Source organism: Chamaea fasciata, unplaced genomic scaffold, assembly GCF_029207755.1.
Source record: "Chamaea fasciata isolate MVZ Bird 193981 ecotype frontalis unplaced genomic scaffold, bChaFas1.0.hap1 SCAF_6, whole genome shotgun sequence".
Taxonomy (NCBI): domain Eukaryota; kingdom Metazoa; phylum Chordata; class Aves; order Passeriformes; family Sylviidae; genus Chamaea; species Chamaea fasciata.
Window position 1 is genome coordinate 17,590,638 of NW_027094091.1, and position 26,913 is coordinate 17,617,550.

At 41.5% G+C, this 26,913-nt stretch overlaps 1 protein-coding gene across 2 annotated transcripts in view; it reads right to left on the reverse strand.

Moving 5' to 3' along the window:
* The window catches only part of PPARGC1A (PPARG coactivator 1 alpha), a 367,342-nt gene that overhangs the window by 122,605 nt on the left and 217,824 nt on the right, over window positions 1-26,913 (reverse strand). The window contains exon 1 of one of the 2 annotated variants that reach the window (XM_066185548.1): window positions 18,448-18,511. The exons of the other annotated variant lie outside the window; for it this stretch is intronic. The gene's annotated coding sequence lies outside the window, so the exon portion shown is untranslated. Of the gene's footprint in view, window positions 1-18,447; window positions 18,512-26,913 lie in introns of those variants that run through there. 2 annotated transcript variants of the gene reach the window in all.

Sequence of the window (26,913 nt, forward strand, 5' to 3'; positions counted from 1 at the left end):
ATAGTGCTTATAGGATTGGTATTTCTAATGGCAGGTTTGAAAGGCACTGGTTTGGGTTTTTTCTATTGGAGACTCTCACGGAGGGTTTGTCAGGGAGCCTTTGGGGATCCGTAATTTAGGTGCATCATCCTCTGTGTACAGTACACAACATCAAACACACAATTATGACTGAATCTTAATCCTCCTTCCACTCTATCTTCTGAATAATAACCTGTGTTATTACAGAAAACCATTTTTTACTGCAAATGAGTCATATAACTTCCAGGATAACTTCCCCTCACTCCATTTTGTCTGCAGTTCTGGTGAGTCACATCAAGTCTCAGGTGTTATGGGAGACACAGCCCGGGACACCTGCCCCCCGGTCCCTGTGGGGCACAAGGCAAATGCCTTGCTGCTCAGCAGGGAAGGATGGTGAGGCACTGGCTGGAAAGCACTAACCCGCACCCCACCCAAGCAGTCATTGGGGAGGAAATTCTAATTCTGGAGGAAATTCTTATTTTGTTTTTTCAGAAGTGATGTGTCACTCACTGAAGTGTAGTAACTGCTACCTGCTGGCCCCTGATAACAGGCAGGTTTTGGGACCATAAAGCTTTGGGCAGCCTAACATAGGTTGGTCTCACCTATGTGCTTTTTAAGTCTGCTTTTCTAGCTGCTCCTTGTCACCTCTCTTGTCACTAGCATGTGCCATATATACCTACATGTGCATGGAGCTGATGGGAATGGCACTGCCTGGGTGAGATTTGATGTGGCTGGAAGCTGCAAGGCCAAAACTGATATAACTTCTTGGAGGCAAATTTCTGATTACACTTAGCACAGGGAGACTTTCCGTAGGTGCTGGCACCAGGATCCCAGCAGGGTCCTCCGCCCCCTGGGGAAACAAGGCTCTGAAGTTGTAATCTGACTTAAAAGCTCCCAGCAGGGAACTCGTTCCCCTCCCAACCAACTCATTGTCACAGAAGTTTGGGATCTGGCTCCCAAGGAAGAGTGGCCAATTTCTCCTCTGAATTTGTTGGGATCATCTTTTAACCCTGGCATCTCAGCCTGCCTTTTTTCTCCTCGATTAAGGAGCTATCCACTATTGAAGGTATCGCTGTCAGGTAATACCTTGTAGACCACCATCACATCATCTCACATCCCCCTCTTGGACAAAGTAAGTAGATTGAGCTTCTTAAGTCTGTAATTGTAGGACCTATTTTCCAGAGATTGAGTGAATTTGCTACCGACTTTAATGCTTGTCAGGATTTACTCTCAGAGCCTCAGCTGGGGTAAATTCTGTGCTCAGAGGTCAGAAGAAAATGTAGCTAAACCATTGCTGAGATTTTCTGATTCCAAATATCTCCTGCAAATCTCTCACTGTACACTTACTATTTTGCAATCTGCTTTAATTAAGGCTTAGCAATCAGAAGGCAAAAAAATCTTTGAAGTTTAACAATTCAATAGTGTGTGAAAATGTTAAATGCTAAGCCCTTTTGTATAAGCCTTATTCTGTTCATTAACAAATTTTCAATATATGAAACTGTTTGTTCAAAGCAGATAAAGAAAAAAGGACTGGTGTGGATAATACCTTGTGGCTAGCAGACTTCTTAAATTCAGTTATTTACCAAATGTTATGCTGGTGACAGTGGAGTGCTTTGCAAAACCCGGACAGTAAATCATATGAAATTATACTCCCATGCAACCTTAAATTTTGCATTTTAATTGTCTTTAAACAGATCCTGCCAGTGTTATAGCCTAAAATATGCAATATAGTTCTAGATAACAGTAAAACAGATATCAGAAAAGAGCAATAAGAATTATGGTTGGATTTGTTTCCTTCCAGGGCAGTGCATTTTTTGCCTCTGAAATAGCGAGTGGGCAAAGTGGAGCCCTCCTGTACCTCCAGCTGGACCAGTCCCTACATACATCTCCTGTCTGGAGAGGGTCCTGGCAGGGAAGGACATGCAGGAATCTATATAATGGATATCTTCATGGCTGAAGAACTCAAATCAAAGTCTTACAGGCATGTGACAAATCAAACCAAAGATCTTAATATTTGAGAAGCCTGGGGCTGCTTTATTTCCCCAACAGCTGGGCAGAGAGCTATATAGAGTATACCTAAAGCATATGGAAGGAAGTACAATACACAAATCGTGGGTTGCATTTATAATGATATTTTTGGACATAATTTTTTTTCATGTTTTGGTCTGTTTTTTGTGGGTAAGAAGATAATTGTGCAATCCTGCCTGGGTCCTCATGAAACATATGCTACCCAGTCTAGTTTTCTAGAGTACCTGAGTCCTCTCACAACCAACTGAACTTGATACATAGGAAGAAAAAAGTGGTCAGAAACTTCAATACAAATGCTGTATTATGTATCCTAATAGCTTTACTGCTGAGAGACTGGTGTTTGGTTTCACTGTTCATAAAATTTGTATTGATAACTACTTACGTTATACTAATGACTCCCACATATGACTTTCCTAATAATCTACAACAAGGCATGAAATCTACTATTTGTGGTAGGACCCACCCATGAAATCAGACAACTTTGTCCAGAATTTTTAAAGTAATACTATCATAAACATTATGGTAAAGTATGCAATATAAATGCAATTGTACCATAATACCCACAGAGTATGTATTAATGCAACCATTAAACAGAATAGTACTACCACAACATTAATACATTTTAGATTATAGCAGCAGAATTAATACACATTAGGTTACAACATTTTCCTACAGTAATTACTGGAATACTACATTATCCATAAGAAACTGCCATCTGCCTTCGAGAACCTAATTTATCTACCCTTTCAGAGCAACAGGAGCACAGCTGGCCTCTCTGGAGACAGAGCTCCAGCTGAGGAGCAGCAATAGCCATTTCAAGAAGAGCCAGAGGTTCACAGGCCAGTGTTTTGGTGATACTGATTCTTTGGAGCAGTGCAGGTACCACTGACATGGGAAGCTCTTTGGGAAATGTTTGCTGCTGAAGCAGTCTCTCCTGGGAACTGTGGATGCCTGGCTCTTCTGTATTCTCTAACTTCTGTTCTCAGCCAAAAAAAATCTGATGAAAATGCTGGAGGACAGGACAGGAGGAGTTTTGTTTTGTGATGGTGAGAGGCAAAGGCGTTTGCAGATTAATTTACCTGATTAATGTTGATCCTGATCAATGAAGATGATGAAAGGCCATAAACTCCTCCTGAGGAGGCTCAGGGCTTTTGAGCTTACAGAAAAAGCATAAATATTCATTTCCCTAATAATATAAACTGAAAATCTTCATTTGACCAGTTTTAAGGGCTGCCCTAAGTCCTGGCCAGAAGCAATCCTCATTCCCTTAGAATTTCAGTTCTCAGGAAAAATGAAATGACAGCCTGATGGGTCTGATGGGTCAGCCCTTTTGGGACTGAACTGAACATCTCCTGCCGCCAAATGGAGGATCTTTGTTTCTCTCTGCATGAAATGGAGAATCTCAATCCCGCAGAGAGTATGTTCACAACGGAATAGGCCAGCTAATTAAATGGTTTTCTGATTATGCCAACTGGAAAAGTAAAACCCATTTTTCACAAAACTATAGGAAAAATTCTCTTTTCAAAACAAAATATTTCCTACTTGTAGAAATTGTGCAGAACATGAAGAGACAGTGGGTTGAGCCACATGAAAATTCTAGGAAGGTAAGAAATGTGTTACATGACCTGGAGAGCTGGGTTATCCATTCCAGAATCTCACATTCCCATGTTTGACTGCAGTTATTTTTATGTCCCTCATTTGTAAGACATCCAAATCAGTAGCTCAGGACTTTCTACTGCCTGAAAAATCTTGCATGATATTAAAATGCTAGACATGTGCAAATACCATTAATTACTAACTGAAGTAATTTTTCTTCTGGGTCTCTCAGAAAATCTTTCTACTTCCATTTTCTAGATGAGTACTTCTTAAATGGGCACTGCATTTCCAGAGCAGAAACGTGATGGGGCTGGGTCAGCTCAGGCATGGGCTGGGCTGTAGAGAAAGCTTTATGGTGGAAGACAAAGCTTTGCTACATCCGTGATTTACCCCTTGCACTGACATGTCCTTCTCCATTTCCAGAAGGACTCTGAAACACATCTCATTCTGTCCTCCTCTGAAGAGGCAAGTGACAGGAGCAGCTGAGTTGAGGACAGAGATGAGCATGATATGGAGTCAGTTTGCCCTTTCCCTCTCTTCTCAGTGCTCCCTGCTAACTCCTATGGAGTGTTCACTGTATCCCAGCCACATCCAAAGGATGTCTCTTGGCAGGGAAACTACTGTGAGAAAGGACAAGCAGGTGAACGCGAGGAAAAGACTGAGTTCAGAATAAAGCTGCAAAGGCAACTAAGTCCCTCTGGACTCAGGTGGCATCTCTCCATTCCATCCCTACTCCATATCCTAATGTAAAACTGGTTCTCAGAGGAGAAAGGCAGAGACAGACAGTATTGCAAAAAAGAGGAAGACAGTCAAGTAAAGCAACTCTGAACAGTATCTGCTCCAAGAGAATTTTGCCCCTGTAACTATCACTGGCAAGCCTGTAAAGCATAAAGAAGTCCCAGGATGCAAATTGTGCCCTTCATACCAAGGAACAACTCCCTGGCTGCTACTCTGTTGATAACAACACATCCCGATATCCAAGGAGAGTTGATATCCTGAAATAAAAGGTGTGCCTGAACTAGAGTAGCTCCCTACCATGATACAAGAACACTCAGGAAGGCTCAGGACACTAAAAACTGTACAGGATGCTGAGCTGCTCCAGGCAGCCAATGGGGATATCCCACATCCCTCATGCTGCAGAGCGCTGCAAGGATGCCCATGTAGAGTGCCCCTGTACTATCCAAGGTTATGCTTGGGAGATGAGGAGAAGCACACACCCATACCTAGCTCAGGAAGCTCCAACTCACCCCTTATTCTCCCCACAGCTTGAAGTGCTTATCTGAATCACAGAATCACAGAATCTTCTGAGTTGGAAGGGACCCTCAAGGATCATCAAAGTCCAACTCCTGGCCCTGCACAGGACAGCCTCAAAGATCATGCCATATGCCTAAGAGAGTTGTCCAAACACTTGAACTCTCTCAGGCTTGGTGACCACTTCCCTGGGGAGACTGTTCCAGTGCCCCACTAATGTTTTTCTAATACGTAATCTACACCTCCCCTGAACAGCTCTATGTCATTACCTCAGATCCTGGCCACCAGAGAGAAGAGATCAGTGTCTGCCTCTCCTCTTCCCCACATGAGGAAGTTGTAACTGCAATGATGTCTCTCTTCAATCTCCTCCTCCCCAGGCAGAGCAAGCCAAGTGACCTCAGCTGCTCCTCACATGGCTTCCCCTCAAGGCCCTTCACCATCTTTGTTGCCCTCCTTGGACACTCTGTAATAGCTTCCTATCTTTCTTATATTGCAGTCCCCAAAACTGCCCCCAGCACTCAAGGTGAGGCTGCCCCAGCTCAGAGCAGAGCAGGACAATCCCCTCCCTTGCCTGGCTGGTGATGCTGTGCCTGATGCACCCCTGGACACGCTTGGCTCTCCTGGCTGCCAGGGCACTGCTGGCTATTATTCAACTTTCCATCGACCAGGACCCTCACAGACCTTTCGGCTGCACTGCTTTCCAGCGTCTCATTCCCAGTCTGTAACAAACACCCAGGGTTACCTCATTCCAGCTACAGAATCCAGCACTTTCACTTGATGAACTTCATGTGGTTGGTGATTGCTCAGCCCTCTGCTTTGTCAAGGTCTCTCTGCAGGGCCTCCCTGCCTTTGAGGAAGTCAACAGCTCCTCCCAGCTTTGCATCATCTGCAGACTTGCTCAATCCCTCCCAGTCCTGCATCAAAGTCATTTATGAAGATGTTGAAGAGCACAAGACCAAGGATGGCCTTGTGGAACCCAACTAGTGACAGGTCACCACTCTGATGTCACCTGATCCACTGTAACTCTTTGTACCTGACCCATGAGCCACCTGCTCACCCATCACACCATGATGTGTTTATCCAGCCGTGCTGGACATTTTGTCCAGAGGAATCTTGTGAGAGACAGTATCAAAAGCTATATTGAAATCCAAAAAGATTGCAACTGGCTTCCCTTGATCAGCTAGGTGGGTTACCTTGTCATAAAAGGAAATCAGATTTGACAGATTTGAAGATGGGAAGCTTCCAGGTGACCTACAGCCAGTCACATCCGCAACACACAAAGACCCCACTTCACCAGCTCCTTCTGAAGGAGAAAAAGGATAAAAAAATCAGAGGAGAGAGAAGGTGGGCCCCTTTAACAGACAGATATAATTAACCATTCCAACAATTTATCAAGGTTTCTCAGGCATTTCCAACCATGGCAATTTTAAATCAAGGTTGGATGCTTTATTTCTGAAATAAATGCTCTTGTTCAAACAAGAATTATTTCAGGGAAGTTTGATAGTATATGTTGTAAGACGAGGTCAGACTAGATTATCACAGTATTCCCTTCTGGCATTATAATCTATGAATCTATAAAAGAGAAAGGATTTAATTGATGAAGTTTAGCCCCATTAGCCCCTCATTACTGGATGACATTCTCATCATTACTCTCCGACTCCAAATGACTATAGATCCAAATTCAACCTTTTCTCTCCCATTTTATATACATTTTATATCTCTGATATACACACATGGTTTCAAGGGATTATAAAATCCACCATTTACCCATCCCCTGCAGTAACTACATGGAAAACATTACAGATTTCAGAATTATCCTATTTGCAGGGCTCTGGCACTTTTCTTTTTCCTCAAAGGAGGCTTTTTTACAGTAGATTTCCAAAACAAAGGAAAGGAAAATTGATTCAGACTGGACAAAGACATTCAGGAATTGCTGTGATCTAGGGGTTTGTGGTAAATCAGGTGCAAATGCCATGCCCAGGTAGATTATATAAGTTACTATTTTTTTAGCTCAGTGATAACTTTAAACAGACACCCTCATCTGGATATGGAGATGATCATAACACTGCTACCAGGGAATAATGATTTACCAATCATTGTTGAAGCCTGGTTTACATTGTTTACATTTCATTGTTGAAGTCTGGTTTGGGATATCATGTAAATTCTCATCAGCAATTTTCTTACATTCATTTTTAATCCCCTCTCCCCCTCCAAGTTTGAAAAAGAAACCAGTAATAATGCAAAGTCTTCAGACAGTCCATTAATTTTATACCCACTCTTATCAAGTAATTCCAATTAATTTCTCTGGCATTTACTTCACTTTTTAACTACTCCTTTCCAAATTCTGTCCTCAGATAAGAAAAAGTACTTAAGTAACTGGACTGTAGTGGAGGATATATTTCATCTGGCATCATTACAAGCAGCCAAAGAAAACAATCTGTTGAGTTCACTTCTGTTTGGATTGGCCTGCTGCTGTAATTTTAGGATATCTGAGACATGGAGTATTATAGAAAAAGAAAATGCAGATGAAATACTGAGTTGACAGAAGTCAATGGTAGCAAAGCTGTTAATTTTATTTCATTCCAAGCATAGTCTTTCCCCCACCCCTTCTCTTTATTTCCTAGTGCTATTTTCATTTTTAGCAAGTAAGAATTATTAAGAGCAAATGTGCAATATATATTTTTAAATGTTAAAACAAAGGCTTATGGAGACAATTCCTTCAGGTACAGATAGAACTGTCTTCAACCTTTGGAAACAGAGGCTGAACCTTCCTGATGCTCAATGGCAGCCAGCACTGGGTGCCTCGTGCCTATGGCTGCCTGGGGGTTAGTAAGGCAACAGGCAGCTCTACAACAGCAGGCATTCACCAGTTGGAGGGCACACACCCAAAGACTTGTCTTTACTTTTCTCTTTTCCAAATAAGAAGTGTTTTTTCTCTCTTTCTCTAATGGGCAGCTGAAGAATGAATCCGTGCCCCATTTTCAACAGTTTGCTTCTCAGAAGAACAAAGTAAAGAAAGATATTTATAGCCCAAATCTAAAGTAAACCATACCTGAGAAGCCGGATTAGACAAAAAGTCCTTTTTTATCTGAGGTTTTTGCTACAGATTAGGGAGGATTAAGAAAGCATCCTGCTCTCACTGTCGTGTGAACGACTGCAGCAAAGTGGAAGTTTTAGCAGGCTCACATTAACACGAAAGGCCAGCAAATGCATAATGGTAGGCACAAAAGAAGTTTTTCTGCCAGTCTGTGTCACTTCCCAAGAGCTGACAACAGAGAGAGTTCAAAACAAGTAGTTTGGGTTAATAGTGTACTTGCATGTAAATACATAAAAGCTTCAGTGCTGTAAAGCTAATTTAAAAAAGGACATTTCTCTTTATAGTTCCCGTGAGTATAATAGAAGCTATGATATTCTTTCTACCATAATGTACGTTTCATTAAAGAGCTGGAGCTATAATTGTCTACATCAGTACGTGGCAGCAGACTGGATAAATTGTCCACATAAATTGCTTAATACAATTCTGAACCCCGTTCCAGAGCACTGGTGGCTCCTACAACTGTATCAGTGAGTCCTTCCTGAGGTTATGTCTCCAGCTGCATCTCTGCAAGGCCTCAGGTGGACTGAGAACAACCCCTAACCCCTAAAACCACCCGGTGCTGAACTCCACAAACAACACCACATTAAACATTTTAACTCATTCCCTGTGTTCCACAATGGACACGACTACACGCCAGTAATATTGCAGATTTATGTGACAGCTATGTATATGAAGTGATATGCAGGCTATAATCATTCTTAATAAATCAATAAAGTCAACTGAAAAATTAAACTGAGCATGTGTGGAACATCTGACAGCAAATATATTTCAGTCTCTTAAGAGCTGTCATTTCCATTGCAATTTACTGCCTAACCTACAAGAGGGTTAAATCAGAAAAGTGAACAAAGCAAGAGAAGAGGTCTCAGAAAGGAAGGACTGTCATTGAATTGCAATTTACCAGTGAATCAGCATGGGAGGAGGGGATTTTTGTCCTAACGGGGCTATTACTTTTTTAAAGCCAGTTTTGTCTTTAACTTGAAGCATTCATTAGCGGCAATTTTAGGACAGTACTAAAATATAAAACATACTACAATTGTAGACATGTAATTTCATTGGTTTAAGTTTTCTGTGCACTATTCCTCATAAAATATGAATCAACTTAGTAGGTAGGATGCAAAGAATTTCCTTTTTAGGCAAAAGAGAAAAGAGGGAAATCTTAGAGTCAGTGTGTAGACTCAGCACTCTCACAACTGAGTTTTTTTTATCTTAACCACATTTTGACATTCTACAGCACATCTTTGCATGAAAGATCTATGTTTGTCCATTTATCATCCTGAAGCAAAACAGAGAGTAGAATCATTTAGAATGTATGGTCTCTCAAATCCTACATAAATGCAGCAATGAACAGTGGGCACTCATACACAGTACTTATATAAACATATTTATCGGAATGCTACCTCAGATAAACACCTCTAGTAAACATGTCAAAGTTTGCTGTTGTTAGTTCACAGTGTTTTAGGCCAGAGAGCAGTAACAAGGTAGCAGCATATGTAGCGCATTCATATGTACCAGGATATTAAATGCTGCTTCGGGAGCACCTTTACGAGCCTCTGTATTCTCTGCCCTCTTTTGTGGAAGTTACTGCTGTATTAGATGTTGTTGAACATATTTGATATGAAAGCATTGTCTGTTTGCTACCAGTATCTAACGAGTATCTCCCCTAGAGTTGCCAGCAAGGTGCTGATTAATTAACTGAAGTAGTGAAGCTGAATCGTACAACAGCTGTTTAGAGAATTGTCATTACCTCACTCTCTTCCCCCATCTATTAATTCCCTTGTAGTGTTACTACGAAACTGTAAATTTGGGAAACTTTCCGTTGCTCCTACCTTTACTTGTCCACACTCCATACCAAAGGGAGAGGCAGCTGGTCAAGGCTTATTTATAAAAAGAGAAGGGAAGCAAAAAAAGAAGGGAAAAGAAGAAGATAAACTTCCTGTAAGTCACAGCTCTGCTGTCACTTGTCAATAGCGGCTGACAATAGATGGTCCTCCAGGCAGAATGTCAAAACAGGAATCACATATATCCTCTGCTGATTGAGAAGTTCAGCAGTCTGACAGCCCTTCCCTGGGACTGCTGCACATCCCAGGGAGGTGGCTCAGCTCTCCAGGCCAGCTCTCCAGTGGCTCAGATAAGGGTGGCTAAGTAGCCACAGCCCACTCCCATGGCGTAATGGCACTTGGCAGAGGATCCCAACCTGCGGACCTCAGCTGCCCCGCCGAATAAAGATGATTATTCAGGAGAGTATAATCAGTATTAAGTGGCAGACGGAGGGGTGGGGGAAAGTGTTGATAGGACACGCATTTCTCGTTGAAACACACAGGATAAGCTTTCTGCACTTGGAGTAGCAGCAGATTCCGAAGGAGAAGGTGCGATGACCATTTATTTCATTCTAACCTGAGAGAAATTAATGCAAGGCAAGGTTTGGCACACTCTCCTTGGGCTGATCACCTGATCACCTGAGTAAGCTCGGCTTATTCCACTTGACATGCTCTGCTGTGACACGCTAGAGATCGAAACGTTAACACCAGCTGCATCTCTAACTGCTACTCTCTGCAATTTAATTTAATATTATGCTTCTTTACATAGGCCTCGCTTTATTATGCTTGAGAATTATGAAGACTAGAAATTACACATGTGATTAAACACCATCTAATCACTCCGTGTACTAAATAAGCCAAACTGCATTGGAAAATAGATCAGGTACAATTTTGGTGAGAAACAAATGAATGCAGGAATGTACTGCATTGATATAGATGGAGCATCTGCCTCGTGATAAAATTAAGTCTTGTGACAGAAATAAATCACTGTAGGGGAGAATGCAAACCATTATCCAATAGGATTTTCTCTTTTCTTCTTATGTGACGGGAGTTATTGGATTCCCTGATGTTAGACAGCCAAGTGCATCCATGATATGATGATAAATCACAAAAGCTACACAATTTGAAATTTAACAGCTACTTATTTTTGAGATGTTAAGATGAAGGAAAAAAATACTTTGATTTCTGCAAGTAACTATTAAATTGGGAATCTCCTTTTCTGATAATCTGATACTCTGTTACTCTGTCATATCATCAAACAATGCCAGCAACCAGCAGTGGGTAGAATAGATTTTGGACTAAGATGAATACAGGAACCACTTATCTTTCTTTTTTTCTTTTCCAATATTCACAGTTTTATCTAAAGAACACCATTTAAAGGTTACTGTTGACATAAGAATATACTGTTCTCATTACATTTTCATTTTTGCATGAATATGTACTTAAATGGAGGGGGAAAAAAGGGTTTTGTTGCTACTTTCCACATTTGAATGAAAAAAATCCATACACTATGTTAAAAATACAGAATAAATAATGGAACTTCAGCATGTATAGTGGTTGATAAATGTGATTCACAAAACATACCTTCATGTTTTAATAGCTTTCCATTGTTAGAAGCATGCTATTAATTAGTGGAAAAATGGATTCATCTATCCAGGATGTACTTGTATTTCTTGCCTTTAACCCTTTTTTCACTGTCATGACTTTTTGGCTATTACCTCAAAACATCAGCAAGTGCTGGAAGGGATGTGACTGAGGGAAAACAACTAAGAATTTCTGTAGGTGCATTCTTAAGCAAACCTGTGAGAAATGCCACTTAAAACAAGAATCACAATTAGATAAACGATGAATTTGTGATTACAATACAAATGAACAGATGAAGGTAAGGAGTATCAGTAGAGCACTGTTAAGCAAAGTGCTGATTCAGTGGCCTTTGGTGGGAATACAGCAATAACCTAAACCCAATGGTGTCGCAGGTAGGCAGTGATGTCACCCTCCGGGCACAGTGTCTGAGCGTGGCTGTCACTGGGAAGACACTTTCTCCAAGCAGCCTCTCTGCAGCCTGACCTGAGACAAGCTGTGCTGGGAGGGAGGGTGCAGGGGAGAAAGCACTGAATGTTGATCACTTGTAATTATGGTAATCTCCATCAGAAGCTTTAACTGCTCTAAACTCCGGCTGTCTTCAGACCGATCTAGCTCCATGAGGTACCACCATAAAAGCCCTTTCAGAAATGCAAACTGCTCCGGCGGGGTACCTGGGTAAGGAGCCTGCGGCGCACAGACACGGGCACTCCACGCCAAGGAAGGAGGTGCCCTAACTCCACCACAAGCTGACGGCAGCAATACCATCGGCATACCCCTTCCTGCCACAGAACAGAGCGAGCTTAAAATCACAGGCTAACCAAGGGCATTTCCTCACAGACGAAGCAAGGAAAAAACAAGATGTTTTTAATTACCTGTCCCACACTGACTGAGAAGCACCATGCTGCACAGGTGAAAGCTACTTAGTATTTTACATCCTTTAGCTGACAAGGACATGGTAACTGGCACTTGCTGATGTACCTCTGGACAGGGAAGGCATCAGAGCAGAGAGTAAAGCACTCCCACAACATTCTATGTTAAGAAACCCCAATACACACCGATTTCTGCAAGAGACATGAAGGAGGAAGGCAGAATATAAAGCAAGCACACCAGCCATTCAAGGCTTAGTCTAGGCAAGAGGAGTTTGCACCCAGGAAACAAGTTTTTCCCAATTTTCCAGCATACAAATAAATTTGGACTAAAGTTGTGAGCCCACTGGCTGTAATGCTGCCCTGCATCCAGCCTGACAGGAAACAAATCTCCTCTCTTGGTCAACAACCCCATATAGCATGTGGTTCCAAACACAGAGTGTAGGCAAAAGCAGGTTGTTTAGATCAAGTACCATAGCTAAAAGCCAGGATTATTGTTTGAAAGAAGAAGTGGACTTTCTCCAGCCATATCTACAACCTTTTATTTTACCTCTTTAGTAGGCAAGTTTGACAGATATGTTCAGAAAGAGTGAGTTTTAAGTGACTAGAGTGCAGTAGATTATCCTATTTGTATCACTACAGGTGTAAACCTTTCAATAACTTCATACGGTAACTTATTTTTAACCCTGAAATAGTGGCCTACCCTTAAAAGACAAGTCTCTCAGAGTTGCAACACCAAAGCCAACAAGAGTTTTAGACCTGACAGAGCAAGAGCAATGCCTGATGTAAGTGTAATTATCTGTCTAAAACACACAACTCCCAAAAATATTGTTTGTGCTGTTGTAAGACAAATGTTGAAATCAAGCGCTCAGAAAGGCAGGGAACACAGAGCTTGAATAGATTCTTCAACCTTATTTTTGTCTCTGCTTATGCCTTTCAATAATTTGTATTTCTTTAATTAAACTAATAAACACCATTAAGAAATCTCAACAGGAAATACCATAGGTTGACACAAGAACATTATTATCATGCAGTGCTATGCACAGAAAGAAACCACAACACTGTACCAGAAAACACTGAGATTTTTAACTCATGCTTGCTGAAAATTATTCCATCTCATGGGGGTGTTTGTGTGTTTTGATTGTGGTTCTTCAGCTCTCTGCACTGACTACCCTTTGCAGTCACCTCCCGTGGCGGCACCACCATAAGCCCTGGTGAGAGCCCCAACCCAGACAGCTGCAGGGAGATGAAATTATGATGCCATGGAGCTATGGGCGGTCATGCTGCCATGGAGCCATGGATGGAGTCATGCTGCCATGGAGCCATGGATGGAGTCATGCTGCCATGGAGCCATGGATGGAATCATGCTTGCCATGGAGCCATGGATGGAATCATGCTGCCATGGAGCCATGGATGGAATCATGCTGCCATGGAGCCATGGATGGAGTTATGCTGCCATGGAGCCATGGATGGAGTCATGCTGCCAGAGAGCCATGGATGGAGTCATGCTGCCATGGAGCCATGGATGGAATCATACTGCCATGGAGCCATGGATGGAGTCATGCTGCCATGGAGCCATGGATGGAGTCATGCTGCCATGGAGCCATGGATGGAATCATGCTTGCCATGGAGCCATGGATGGAATCATGCTGCCATGGAGCCATGGATGGAATCATGCTGCCATGGAGCCATGGATGGAGTTATGCTGCCATGGAGCCATGGATGGAGTCATGCTGCCAGAGAGCCATGGATGGAGTCATGCTGCCATGGAGCCATGGATGGAATCATACTGCCATGGAGCCATGGATGGAGTCATGCTGCCATGGAGCCATGGATGGAATCATGCTGCCATGGAGCCATGGGTGGAGTCATGCTGCCATGGAGCCATGGATGGAATCATGCTGCCATGGAGCCATGGGTGGTCATGCTGCCATGACATTCGGTCCTCGGGTGCCCTCCCACTCTGCCTCCTTCACAGGCAAATTCCCATGAATGCAAAGCCAGTTAACTTAGAGTCACCTCAAAGCTCAGCCCCACTTCAGAATGGAGGACATAGTGTCAACTACTGAAGTGTTTGGACTTCCAGCATCGTTCTGAAACCTGGGATAGCAGGATATTGTATTTGCAGGCAGCCTACAAGCCCTACACCACCAAAGTAACTCAGCTCCAACACCACTCATACATCTACTAAATTTAGCCTGCTAGCTCAGGAGCAGAGATGTGTTTTCTTGCAGATCCTTCATTTAGATAGCTTAGAGTAAGCTCAGCTGGAAGACTGGATGGTGAGATGGGCCATGGTGGAAATTGGTGTGAGATAACCTTTTTAATCTACTATAATCAATATATCAATGGAAAAATCTGAAGAGCAAGAGGAGAGAAGATGAATACATGCATAGCAAATTGCATTTCAAATTATTTCCACAGAAAGTTTAAGACTAAATTTGTTTTAACACCCATCTATAAAATCAGGGCATAAAGCAACCAGTATTTTATCACCAAGAGCATTCAAGTTTGGTTGCCCTTCAGAAATGAGGAAGATCAGACTATAATAGCTTTATATGTGAAAACAGTCTTTGATTGACAGAATCTAATCATTTGAAGGGCAGCAAACCCACATTAGGAAAGCAGAATTCTCTGTTCAAGTTCTGGCTTGCAACATCTAATAGCATCTTAACATTCGTCTGTATGAGTTTTTGCTAACTGAACATATTATTATTCTGTTACTATGGTAGAAAAATAACAACCCTTCTTTTCTGTGATAAAAAATATGGGGGTACTTTTCCTGTAGTTTATGTATCTTACACTATAGGTCATTTTTAAAGGGTTTTCTTTTTCAGGTCCACCATTTATCTTTTTATTCTGAGAAAAAGCTAGTTTGTTTAGCACAACAAGACCTTCACATAACTTTCTGGTATCAATTATTACAGCGACATAGCAACTCCCGTGTGAAAGGTTTCCTGTAATGTGTCTTGAGCAGACAAACACAGAGAAAAAAAAAAAAAAGACAAAGTACACATAACCTTCTCGCTGTCTGTCTTACAAAAATACCTACAAGTAAAGAGAATTAATAGGAAGTTTGATCGTAGAAACAAAGCCTCGTACTTGCAACCCAGCATAAACATCATACAACTGCAAACAAAAAAAAATCTGAAACAAAAACTATGATGAGGCATGTTTTTCAAAAGAAGAATTTTTTTGGTAGGACTTTGTGTGGGGGTTTTCTGCCAAATATGTATAAGAATAATAAGAGTTGAAGGAGCCTACATAGAATCTTGTGTACATGAAGAGGTGTTGAGACTGGGAAGAGGCTGTTTCTTGTGGTGTGTGTTTCTATTGTTGGCTATGTGCTGGTGTCCCCTAGAAAGCAAAATCGAGCACAAGTGCCTCATTCTGGGAGAATGAAGGATTTAGGTTGACTGCATGGGATAAGACTCTGTTTCAAATCCAGCAATTACCCCAGGATCTCAGCCCCTCCAGGCTGATACATCAGGAGTCATCAAGAAGAAACCAAAGAAAGGTGAGGACATCTGCCACAGCCCAAAATTGGAAGAAGCACAAAGACTTCTACCACAGGAGAATACAAGAAGAGAATACATACTGGTTCTGTGAAATAGTATTGGGACACCACAGGTTTGGGGCAACGGCTTGAAATTCCAATACTGCTGAGCACACAGGTTATCCAGGAACTTGGAGCCTGAGCAACTGGGCTGACATTGTGGCATACATTTCATGTGAAACCCGCTGCAAACTCTACCTTTTAGAACAATTATTGTTTTTTTAAGGACAATTATGTATTATGTACGATGTATAATTTATTCCGGAGGTTACTGGGTTATAAAAGAGTCGTGGGCAAACTGCCAAGTTATCGTCTGAACTGTAGTTATGAGTAATAACAAGGGTTATAATTTACATTCGTACACTGTTTTTTAGTTAATGAGCTATCCAGTATGAAACCCAGCACTTGGCTTTTTGTTTCTGTGCTTTCTTATATTCATGAATACAGCTTAGTTTTATAATTTGCCTCTTAAATTGGTGGCACCCTAAATACTTTTGACTAAACTGTAAGGGAAGTGACCATTTCCCTGAACAGAGACACCACTGCGTGCTGACCTGTGGCTCTTACACAAAGACCTCGACATATGTACTTGCTCTGGTCAAAAACAAAATACTACCAGGACAATAGGAATATACCTTCTTCTTTGGAATAAAACGTAAAAATCCTTCTCTGGGATATTTCCACTTCCACTTGGCCACCAGCCACCAGGACAAGGTGCTTCTATGCAGCATTTCATCCACAGTGCTGTTCCTCAAGTAGCCTGGCACTCAGCTGCAGCACTGGGGATGACCCATGTCCTAGTACAGGACTAATGGAAGTACAACCTTCTGGCCTAGGGGAAAGGATGCCAGTGACAGAGCCACACTGTCACTGCACTAAATTTTCCCAGCTGACCAGACAGCTCTTTTATATTAAAAACCTGGAATACAGGTTTTTGACCTGGAGTGAGAGACTGCAATAACACTCCTGATAAACCATCTTTTTCTTTCTGGCAATGGAGCAATAAAATAGAGTTGAACACTGAGGATGAGACTGAAATCAAGGAAGGAACAAACTCACTGAGCTCAACTGAGAAAGAGGTTTCAAGATGTCCTGGCAAAACATTAAGAGACAGAATTGATATGAAGGACAAGAACAGAAGGGCAGAAAATACATAAAGGCTTGTTGTTAACAGGGCCACTTATGTCTGTCACCAGACAATAATATCTATAAATCCCAAGCCAGACTTTGTTGAATGTAAGCCTGGCAGGATTGCCAAGCTTAATTTGCCCTTCATACCCATGGCACTGCTAATGGTAGCCCAGTGGTACCTCTACTTCCCATAAGAAACTCATAATCACTTCCTCTTCCCTTAGAAGAAGTAACAAATTATTAAGTCCTTGGCACATGCAAAAGAAGCAGTAATTAGATGATGCCAGACTAGACTTTTCATCAGTGATCTTCCAGCCATGGTTCTAAAGTGCTACTGCAGAGCCAAGTATTCATTAACTGAAAATTAGTGCTTGGTGATGGACCAAGTCTTTTCTCCTCCTAACTCAGTACCACCAGTGTATGAAAGAAAGGAGACCAAATACCAGTCAAGAAAAGCAGGGTGGTAGTAAGCATGGCAGAACTTTCAATGGCAAGTTGGTTTACTTGATTTTTGCATACTCCTCTCTCCAAGGCCTTGCTTTATCCCCTCAACCTGAGGACTCGGCTGACCTGCCTGAGTCAGGATGTGGGCAGCTGGGGGATCCCACTAAGTTAAGGAGAGCCAACTGCTGAGTGCGATTCTTTCCAACTGAAGACCCAGAGACATCTCTGCAGGTACCACATTCTGTCCGCTGACTACTCAAGGACTCAAAGACTGCTCCATGGTGGAATGGACCCCGGTTTGCCACCTTTCCTTTCAAACCTGTTGAAGCCATCATATCCAAGCTAGAGGTAAAAATTGTGTCTCAGCCATTGCTCACACTAAAGCAAGAAAACAACTATTTCAGTAACTGCCTCAGGGAAAGAGACAGACGAATGCACAGAAGTGGAATTCATCTCTATACAAAACCAGGCTTTTTTCTCCAGCTTTCCCAGTGCTGTGGCAGCCCATGGCCAGCCTGAGAATAATGCTTAGGCAGCAAGAATGCACAGTCTGGACTCAATCCTCCTGTTGTTTTACATTTTCACAACACAAGGTGAATGAAGGAAGCTGGATGCTTTCTTCTGCAATGTCTGTGTTCCAGAATAAATCTCTTTCACCCAGTTACTGGACTACCCACTGTCCTTTTTGTCCTTTTGCTTTAAAAGATTTGCTAGTCACTATTGCTGTATTTCCACAGGACAAAACCCTCTCTTTCTATGCAGCCTTCTACAAGCAAAGCAGTTATTTTAGAGTCCTACAACCCAGGCACAAGAAAATGGGAAAAAAAGGATTTTCATGAAGAAATGAAGGATCACAAGCCTTCCAGACGACAAGGTCAAGGGCTTTAGGTTTAAAGAACTCACTAAAAAAGTGCCTAATCCAGAATATTTTTCTCTGCTTGCTAGGTTATGGATAGAGACTGTAAGGCTTTGGAGGTTTCTCAAGACTTACTATTACTGTTCCACACAGAGTCAAACATCATTAAATACTCACTAGAAACCTGGAAAACTCTTACTTACTGGAACCCAGACTCTTATGCTATGCTTGAAAAACAGTGCAGTGATGAGAAAGATCCACCACAGAGTTGCCACATCCTCTGGCTTCATCACCACCAGGGGAGATGTAGGAGCTGGTCAGTTGATGCTCCCTGAGGCTTTCAGCCTCCCAGCCCAGTCCCATTTGTCAGGACTCAGTGCTGCTCACTGTCGGTGCTGCTGTGGGAGTCCTCCACAGAGTCATTTACAAGAGGACACGCTACACCTGGCAATAAGTGTATGAAGGGCATAGTGGACACAGTCAGTATTAGGCTAACAGCTCTGATGAGCCCCAGCTGCTTCAAAGGAAAGAAGGAAACTTTGACACGATGGAAGGATGAATGAAATCTGGGGGCAGCAAGAGCAGGAAACCATGGGAATGAGGGAAGAGAAGGGTGCCCCTGAATTTTGCAAACTGATGGTGTCCACTAGGAGTGCAGCCGGCTGCTCCTTAATCAGAGAAACCCTGAAGCAACTATCATTTATTTGGTTTCCTGAGCAGTAATTGCTTGAGAAGCATGCTGTCATAAACAGCTCCCTGTTGGTCCTCCCACTCTGTGCTGGCTACTGCTGGAGCAGCAGAGAATCCTGCCCTGTACTTCTGATGTTTACTTTTAAAATGTAAGAGCAACAGAAACACCCAAATCATTCCCCTTGGCAAAAAATATTTACTAAATTGTTAACAGGTGCTTTAAAAACATAAACATAGAAATATTTACATATTAGAAAGATATAAATACAAACAATCCATATTAAACTGAACTACTTAGCTTTTGATCCTCAGCACACAAGACGCTCATATTCCTACACACATGTGGCAATATATAATACTGAAAATTAAATTAAAAAATGTAAACTTAAATTCCTCTGTGATAATTGCATAGTAGGGATGTATGAGAGTCCATCTCATCCCCAGTCTTCTTAGCTATAAAAACAATGCAGTTTATCAGTCACTCTTCTATGTTACTCAAATTACAATATGGCAATTTTTATGTTGTTTATATCACTCCTCTTTAGATAGGTTTAGTAGGAGCCCACCTAAATATTAATGTCCTCCACTGATGCTCTTTATTACCCTAAACCAGCTTCAGTGCCTGACTGCAACACCTACCTGTCATCACTCCCCAAAGCAGGACAAGCTGCACAGTGATGCCACTCACTCAGAAACTCATTTCAAACCACTAGCAAACATTTTTGCCACTTTTCAGCCTAGGCAACTACTTGGGATTTTGGCTTTCATTACCCAGGATGTCTGAATCAAGCCCTTTGTTAAGGGCTTACATGACTAATTTGTCAGCTTGAGGGTCAAAGAAAGAAGATATTTAGAGAACAGCTGTAAAACCTAACAAGGAAGCAGATGAAGTTTCTGTAACTAGGATTACCCGGATACTGCAGGTCAGACTTTGCTGGAATAAAGACACACAGCTGAGTGGTAAACGCACACTTTACATCCGGTCTTTTGGGATACCAGTAAACAAGGGTAGCTTTGGTAGCTTTATCAATCTCATCATGGTACTGCCATTGCACGGCAAGTGCCCTGAGCCTCTTAGAGCAGAGAAAGACATTAATAAAGAAAAACACAGGAAGGTGAATGCTTTCTAAGTGATGGTACTGGCACAGTGTCTCAGTGGTGCTCACTGAATGCCCTTCGCTGGTGCTGGTATTGCCCACCCATGCAGCTGTTCCTGAACTTGTCCTTGGCATGAGCCTGGCTGCCTGCTTGCATCTGGGATAAAGATAAAACATGCTGCCCTGATCTTACAGAGCAGCAGCTTGTTCAGCAGTACTCGTAAACTACCCCAAATTTCCCTGATTTAGATAATTCTGTGCAATTGTGTTTGAACTGCTGGAAAAATACCTGAAATGAAACAATTTTCAAGTTCTCTCCCTCCCCACAGCAGTGCAGCTCCATATCCATGCCTCTACAGAGGTAAAACAAAACAAGATTCAGCAAAGTGTTTAAAATGTCACAGGTTACTTTTTTCATATTTCTACACAGATGTGAATGCTTTGCAAGATGTAACCAGGCTTCTCCTTCACCCCAATTTATGAAAACTTCCATTTAAAAAGAGGGGAAGGAAATCATGCCTTACGCTGCCCCTAAATGTCAGTCAGCCTTAAGACTAGGGAACCGGTCCCTGCTTTTCAAATGTCAGTAAGACTTCTCATAAAAAAAACATGGTTGAGATGTCTGTATAGTTCACATGCTGTATGATCTCATTTTCAAATATTTCTGATCTTTCCTTTCTTTCACGGTTTGGCTGTCAGAGTAAACCAATTCACAGCTCCCTCCCATCTGCAGTTCCACCATAAAAACAGTCATATGCCCCCGATATCTCAGTCTTTTAACACTGGCTTTTTTTCCTCTCCCCTTTTCCCCCGATTTTAAACAATACCCTAAAGTTAGCTTTTCCACCTCAAAAAGAATGCTATAAAAATAAACAAAAGACCCAGGACAAAAATTGAACATAAAAGTTGTTGAAGATATTGTTTCTTGACAAATAGCCTCTCCAAACATCATAAATTGTCCAAAACACCTTAAACCTTTCCTCTACATCATCCACATAGGACTGTAAAGGGAATACAGCCAAGGAACTGCAGGCTAATTGAAAAATCATTCACTTGAGATACGGTAAGTATCACGCTCCAGTTCTATGAAAGTATACAGAAACTTGACACAAGTGACATCCTCCATGAACTAAGCAACTGACTAATCAGCAAACTCAAAAGAAAAATAATCTGCTTTTTCCTCCTTTGCATTGCTCAATTTGCATTTAATAATTGATATAAGATTAAAAAAAATACAAAACACACACACACAAAGAAACTCCAAAACAACAAAAAAAGGTCAAGATACACAGCGTGGCACTGATTTGTTCCCTGCCTCCAAGACTGTTGCCTCTCAAAAAGAAAACTACAGTATTGACTAGTAAAGCTGGTATAAGGACCCAGGAGCTGCTATTTCTAAACCCCTATTATTCAAAGATCGTTATCACGGTTTTCCATTAGCAGAAGTAAGTAAAAGCTTTGCTGTATAACTGACAGTGTTATTCTGGGGGAAGGGGAAAGAAAGTTCAATATTGTACAGCAAGAGGTATCGTATAGATCCTGACTTTTTATAAGATTTTTGTGCCTTTTTTCTTGAGGCCATTTAGCATCGACTTTGCCTATTGTTAATTTTACAGTCAGTCGGAGCTTCTGGATTTTACAGTACGGTTCAGTAAGAATAGAAGCACCTGTAGAAGCTGTTATTTACATGATATTTTTAATATTATGCACTGTGTCCCCCCAGATCCCATTCAGTATATCCCTCTATACTTCAAAAACATCAGACACTGACATTTCAAGCTCTGTCCTTCCACTGGGTTCATGATGCAGTGAAAACAGGCCACTATGCTGTGATTCCCCAAAGTCTGTTCCATGCTCTAACAGCATTTACTTTCAGACTCTCCTTTTATGCCTCAGTAACTGAATTTTTCACTGTCACCAGCTGCCTCATCCTTCTACTCCCTTTGAAGCAGTAGGTGAGTACACATATGCTTGGGCATGTATTTCTCTGCCTTGTATTGAGATAGTATAAATGTAGTCATACAGAGTACATCACACTGTCCATTTTGAAATCCCTAAGAAAATAACATCAGGGATATTGGCATCATCTTCAGAAGATCCCTCCATTAGCTCTTTTCAATGAACACAGCATGGGTCATCCTCTCAGCACAGCAACAAGCTGCTAACATGACAAGACAAAATATCCCATTTTTGAAGGTTTAGAATCAACTGTTGATAAGGTAATTCCAGTTAAAGCTCAGTATATCTTGTGTGCTGCACTTTAAAATACATATAAAAATGTACATCAAAACTCTATTAAATAGCCAGTAAAAAAACCTACTTGGACAACCTCCAGGAAAATATTCAATACAGACATAGCTCAAGCAAACAAACAAAAGAAGCCTCAGCAGAAAAATTCTATTGAAAGTACCAATTTACATCATGGAACATCATACCACTTTATAGGTATAGCATGAGTCAGGAAAGGAGACAGACAAAAAATGAAGCAGAGGGAAGAACTGGATGAGGGATATGTAACACATGGCCTGGGAAGGGAGATGCCAGATGATGGCCACAAACAGACTGCAGGAACCTGTGAAGAGGCTTGACTCCAGCTTGAAATCAACTCTCTCCAGGTGCATGAAAAAAAGCCCCTGAACTTTCCATAGTATTAAGCAAAAAGGACAGTCCCACAGCTCCTGCAAGAAAATCCTTTTGCAGCTCAGATGTATTTATTGTTTACTTAGGCAAGCCGAAGTTTCCTCCTTAGAAACGTTTCCAGAGATTCGGCAGTTGCCAACTCTGTGATCAGGCAAGGCCCTTGACACAGTGCTTTCCAAGCTGTGGTCCACAGATTCTCCAGCCTCTCTATTTCTAAGGACTTTAGGAATGATTATTACCAAAGCTGAGACTACTAGTTGTGGTCCTAATATTTCTATGCAAAGGTTAGTATGTCCAATAGAAGTATTTCAGAGGTAGTCATATCAAGGATGACCAAAGACTATCAAGGTCTAGAATTCACAAATTTGTTTACTCGTTCATTTTGACTTGCAAAAATCTGTCCAAATGCAGCACCTGAAATTATATTCTCAGTTCACTGGAATATCAGTTGCTCAATAGTTTCTTGTTTCTCTTTCTTCATGAGATATATTTCCTCCCCTTTTCCAATCCATGACCCTGCAACTATGCTTGTGAATTTCGTGCTCTTGGACTCCAAAGAATTTCCCACATAACACAAAGGTTTCCCAGCACTAGCTCTGACATCCTGGGATTCATTTGCTGTGCCAGACACCAGACAAAGTGGTAGGTTAATAAAATACTTACTTAATATTTTAAGTGTTGGATGTTGAAATAATAGCAGCTGGGGTACATTTGGACTTCTGAAAAAGCTTCAACAGACGTCTAAAACTTCACCTCCAAAATTCCAGGCCATTTTTAAAATAATGAAATCTGGCTTTCTGTGCTTTGCATAAGCTAGTAATACTTCAACTTCTGAAACCCATTTTGTAATTTATGGATAGAAAGAGAAACATGGTCCAAATTTTAACTTGTGTATTTCATGATGAGCAATCATCATCACCTCATGCAGGAGAAACCTTGAGAAACAAAACAAAGGGAAAAGACACCTCGGCCTCCGAGCACTGTTCTAGCTTACCCAAGTGTCACTGCACCAACGCCCTTAGGATGCACCTTCCCAGCAGGAGACACCCAACTCCCAGGGAGCAACAGAAGAATCCATCCCTACTGCCTCCAGGCTGAACAGCTATCATACTCAGCCACTGAGACAAACAGACTGTATTTGTCCTTTTTTTTTTCTTCTGATGTCATTAAAATTGCAGAAAAATCAATACAATTAAATACCAAAATACAGAAAAGGAAATTACAAAATATAATGCTAAATATTTAAATAGACAGACTTGATCACTAAGATCTTGAAGGTTTTATTACTCCCAGCTGAGAATGCAAATGGATTAGTTACTTGCACATGACAAGTAACAAAATTGTCTTAACTTGGCAATGAAAACTGGTAACTACAAATAAAACAACTACAAATAAAACAACAACAGTAACTGAATTGTATTCTTACTCATACTGACGCTTCCTTCTGATTCACACCTTTTAAGCTGCAGCAGTTTCCAACCTGAATATTCAAACAGAAATAATACACACCAAAAACTGTGGTTTATTGAGAAACCATTTTGCTTGGGCAGTCTCTTACCCCAGGTGACCTAAAGGAGTCAAACGTGTGTCCCCAGCCTTCCCAGGCATGTGCTGTAATGAGCTACATGGAGCATAACGCAAGGACAGAGAAACACTGCCAAATATTTGTTATGCCTAATATTTATGTACATTTATCTAATCTCCTATATAATACAGGCTGACAGTATAAACAGGCCAGCTGAAGCTAATCTGTGCATGTTCTTAGTGTACGTAAATAGTCTTTTTCTCAGTTTGTTTCCTTAAAGTATGGAGCCTGCAATTATCTCGCACAGCGACAAAGGCATGACATGTTACTTAGTACTTTTAATAATGATAAATTCAGTCCTGGTGACAAGGGAGTTTAAACCCGCCAGGCTATAAACTGCAGCATAAGATTTTCCAACAGACCCCAAAAGAAATCTTTTGTCCTACAGGCTCACTCATTTTAAACCTCTCTACTTGTTCTGTCCTGGCCCCCCTCAAAAACAGAATTTCTTCTGCAGTCATTCATTAAATCACTTTCTGAAGACTGTTCTTCAGGTGCTAAACCAGATAAATTAATTCCACTATTAGAAACACTAAATGTGAAAACTGGAACTCGAGGAGAGAGAAAAAAAACAACAAAATAAAACCCCAAAAACTAAACCAAGAACCTACAAGGCACATCTCTGCATTTCATTAACATTAAACTTCAAATAAACATCTGTGAAACTGTTGATACAGTCGATTGCACATCATCATCTTCATGTCATGGTTAAATCATTGTATTTTGAAAGTACAACAGCTATCTAACTAGAATGGGAGATTCTGAGATTAAACAGCCTTTTTCTTCCACTCCTCCTCTTACAATTTTTCATGTTTTGACAAGAATAAAATGTCACCCAGATTTTCCTGGGACTTTTTTTTGTCTAATCTTCTCTGTTTAACTTAATTTGACATGCCTGTAATACCTATTTAAAACTATCTCTCCCTCTGTCTAATACCTCAGCCTTTAACAGATGGATATTTTCTCCTGCACATAGTTACAGGCAGAGCATCTAAGAGAAATACAGTGCATATGGTACATGGTGAAGTAGTGGTGGAAGCAGTGGTTCAGCGAAATCAGAGAGCAAAACTAACTAGTCACAAAAATGCTTTAAAAATAAAAAAGGAGAAGGCAAGGAAAACCTGAGATTAGGATGCTTCAGATGGCATAGAGAGCTTATTGGATTTATTAGCTATTTGGGCTATGTCTGTATGCTGAAGGTCAACCTGGGTTGTTGACAGTCACATCTGAGCTCCATAGCACAGCTCTAGCGTGACCTCTCCAGCTGCAAGCTATTTTGATGTACCTTCTGCTTGTGGCTATATGGAAACACACCTCATTGTCTTTTGTGCCAAGACACAGCAAGACTCTTTCCCCAGATGACTGTGTCCACCATAAAACAACCCGCATGTCCCCCGGGAAAATGGGGGCAGTAGATCTGGGGGTTTGTTGGTCCTCAAGGGATGTGGCTGGGCCCCGCATGGCAAAGCAGGCAACTTCTGCTCAGAACCCAACCCTCAGCTGGACATTTATCCCATGTGAGCACCTGGGCAGGTCCTCTCCTGTGAGGGTGGAAAGACAGTATGTTTAGAAGCAGAATAGGAGTGAGGATTAACCAAGCAGGGTATTAATAAACCAGAGTGAAGAACCAAAGGCTGTCTAATATCACATATATTGCCTATAACTAACATAGCACAACTAATTTGACTTACGAGGGTAAGCCATTACTGGTTCAGTTGCAGTGCTGTGGTATGAGCAACACCTGTTACAGTGCCAGCCTCTGAAGGTTTCTCACCTGTGGTCTGTCCTTTTAAATATTCATGGCTTGCTTGCTCCAAACACACATGCTAGTCCAAATAACATTCATGTGATTGATGTAATCTCCAAAATTAAAAGGCATTCATTCACCATGGCATGTGCTACATCTAACTTTTACCCAGGATGTGACTATTTGCTCTAACATGAATTTCAGCAGGAGATAAAACTGAAAGCAATAAATAGCTAGAGATGGAGCCCTGAAGAGCCCAGGATTGGCAATGCAATGTCCTGCCAGGATACTGACCTTTTATTTTTTGTAATGAAAATACAATAAAATGGCACTAAAAAAATGTGGAACTGTCATTTTAAAAGCATTTAATATCTCCAATCTCAATCCCTAGCTGTACCACCCAGTGTTTTGAAAATTCTTTGGCAATTATCCCCAGTGCCATTTCAACCCTTCCCATGTGGTCTCACAGCTTTCTGGCTTCCTGTGGGAATGGCAATCCTAGTTCTCACAACCAAATGTACCTAGGGAACCTACACAGAACTAATCAGACATCTCCCTCTGTGCCTGTGAACAGTGTCCCTGATGCAAGCGGGGAGATTCAGTCACGTTCCTATTTCATGCTCAACATCCCGTCAGAGGCTTCTGCTGAAGGCTGTTTTGTTGGTGCTACAGGTGCAGGAGGAAATGGACTCAAGACCAAAACTTCATTTTATCCAAACTGCCACAAAGCCACTGGATCATGGTAACTGGTTCAGCTTAAATTCAGTCAAGGAACCCCAGGCTGAAAGTTTGTACAGCCCATTGCTGCTCCTTGTACCAACCCCAGCATTAGCTTTCGAGACCCGTATTTCTTGCACAGTGTTATTTGAATTTATTTCTTTGTAAATCATCTGCTTTATGCTTACATAAT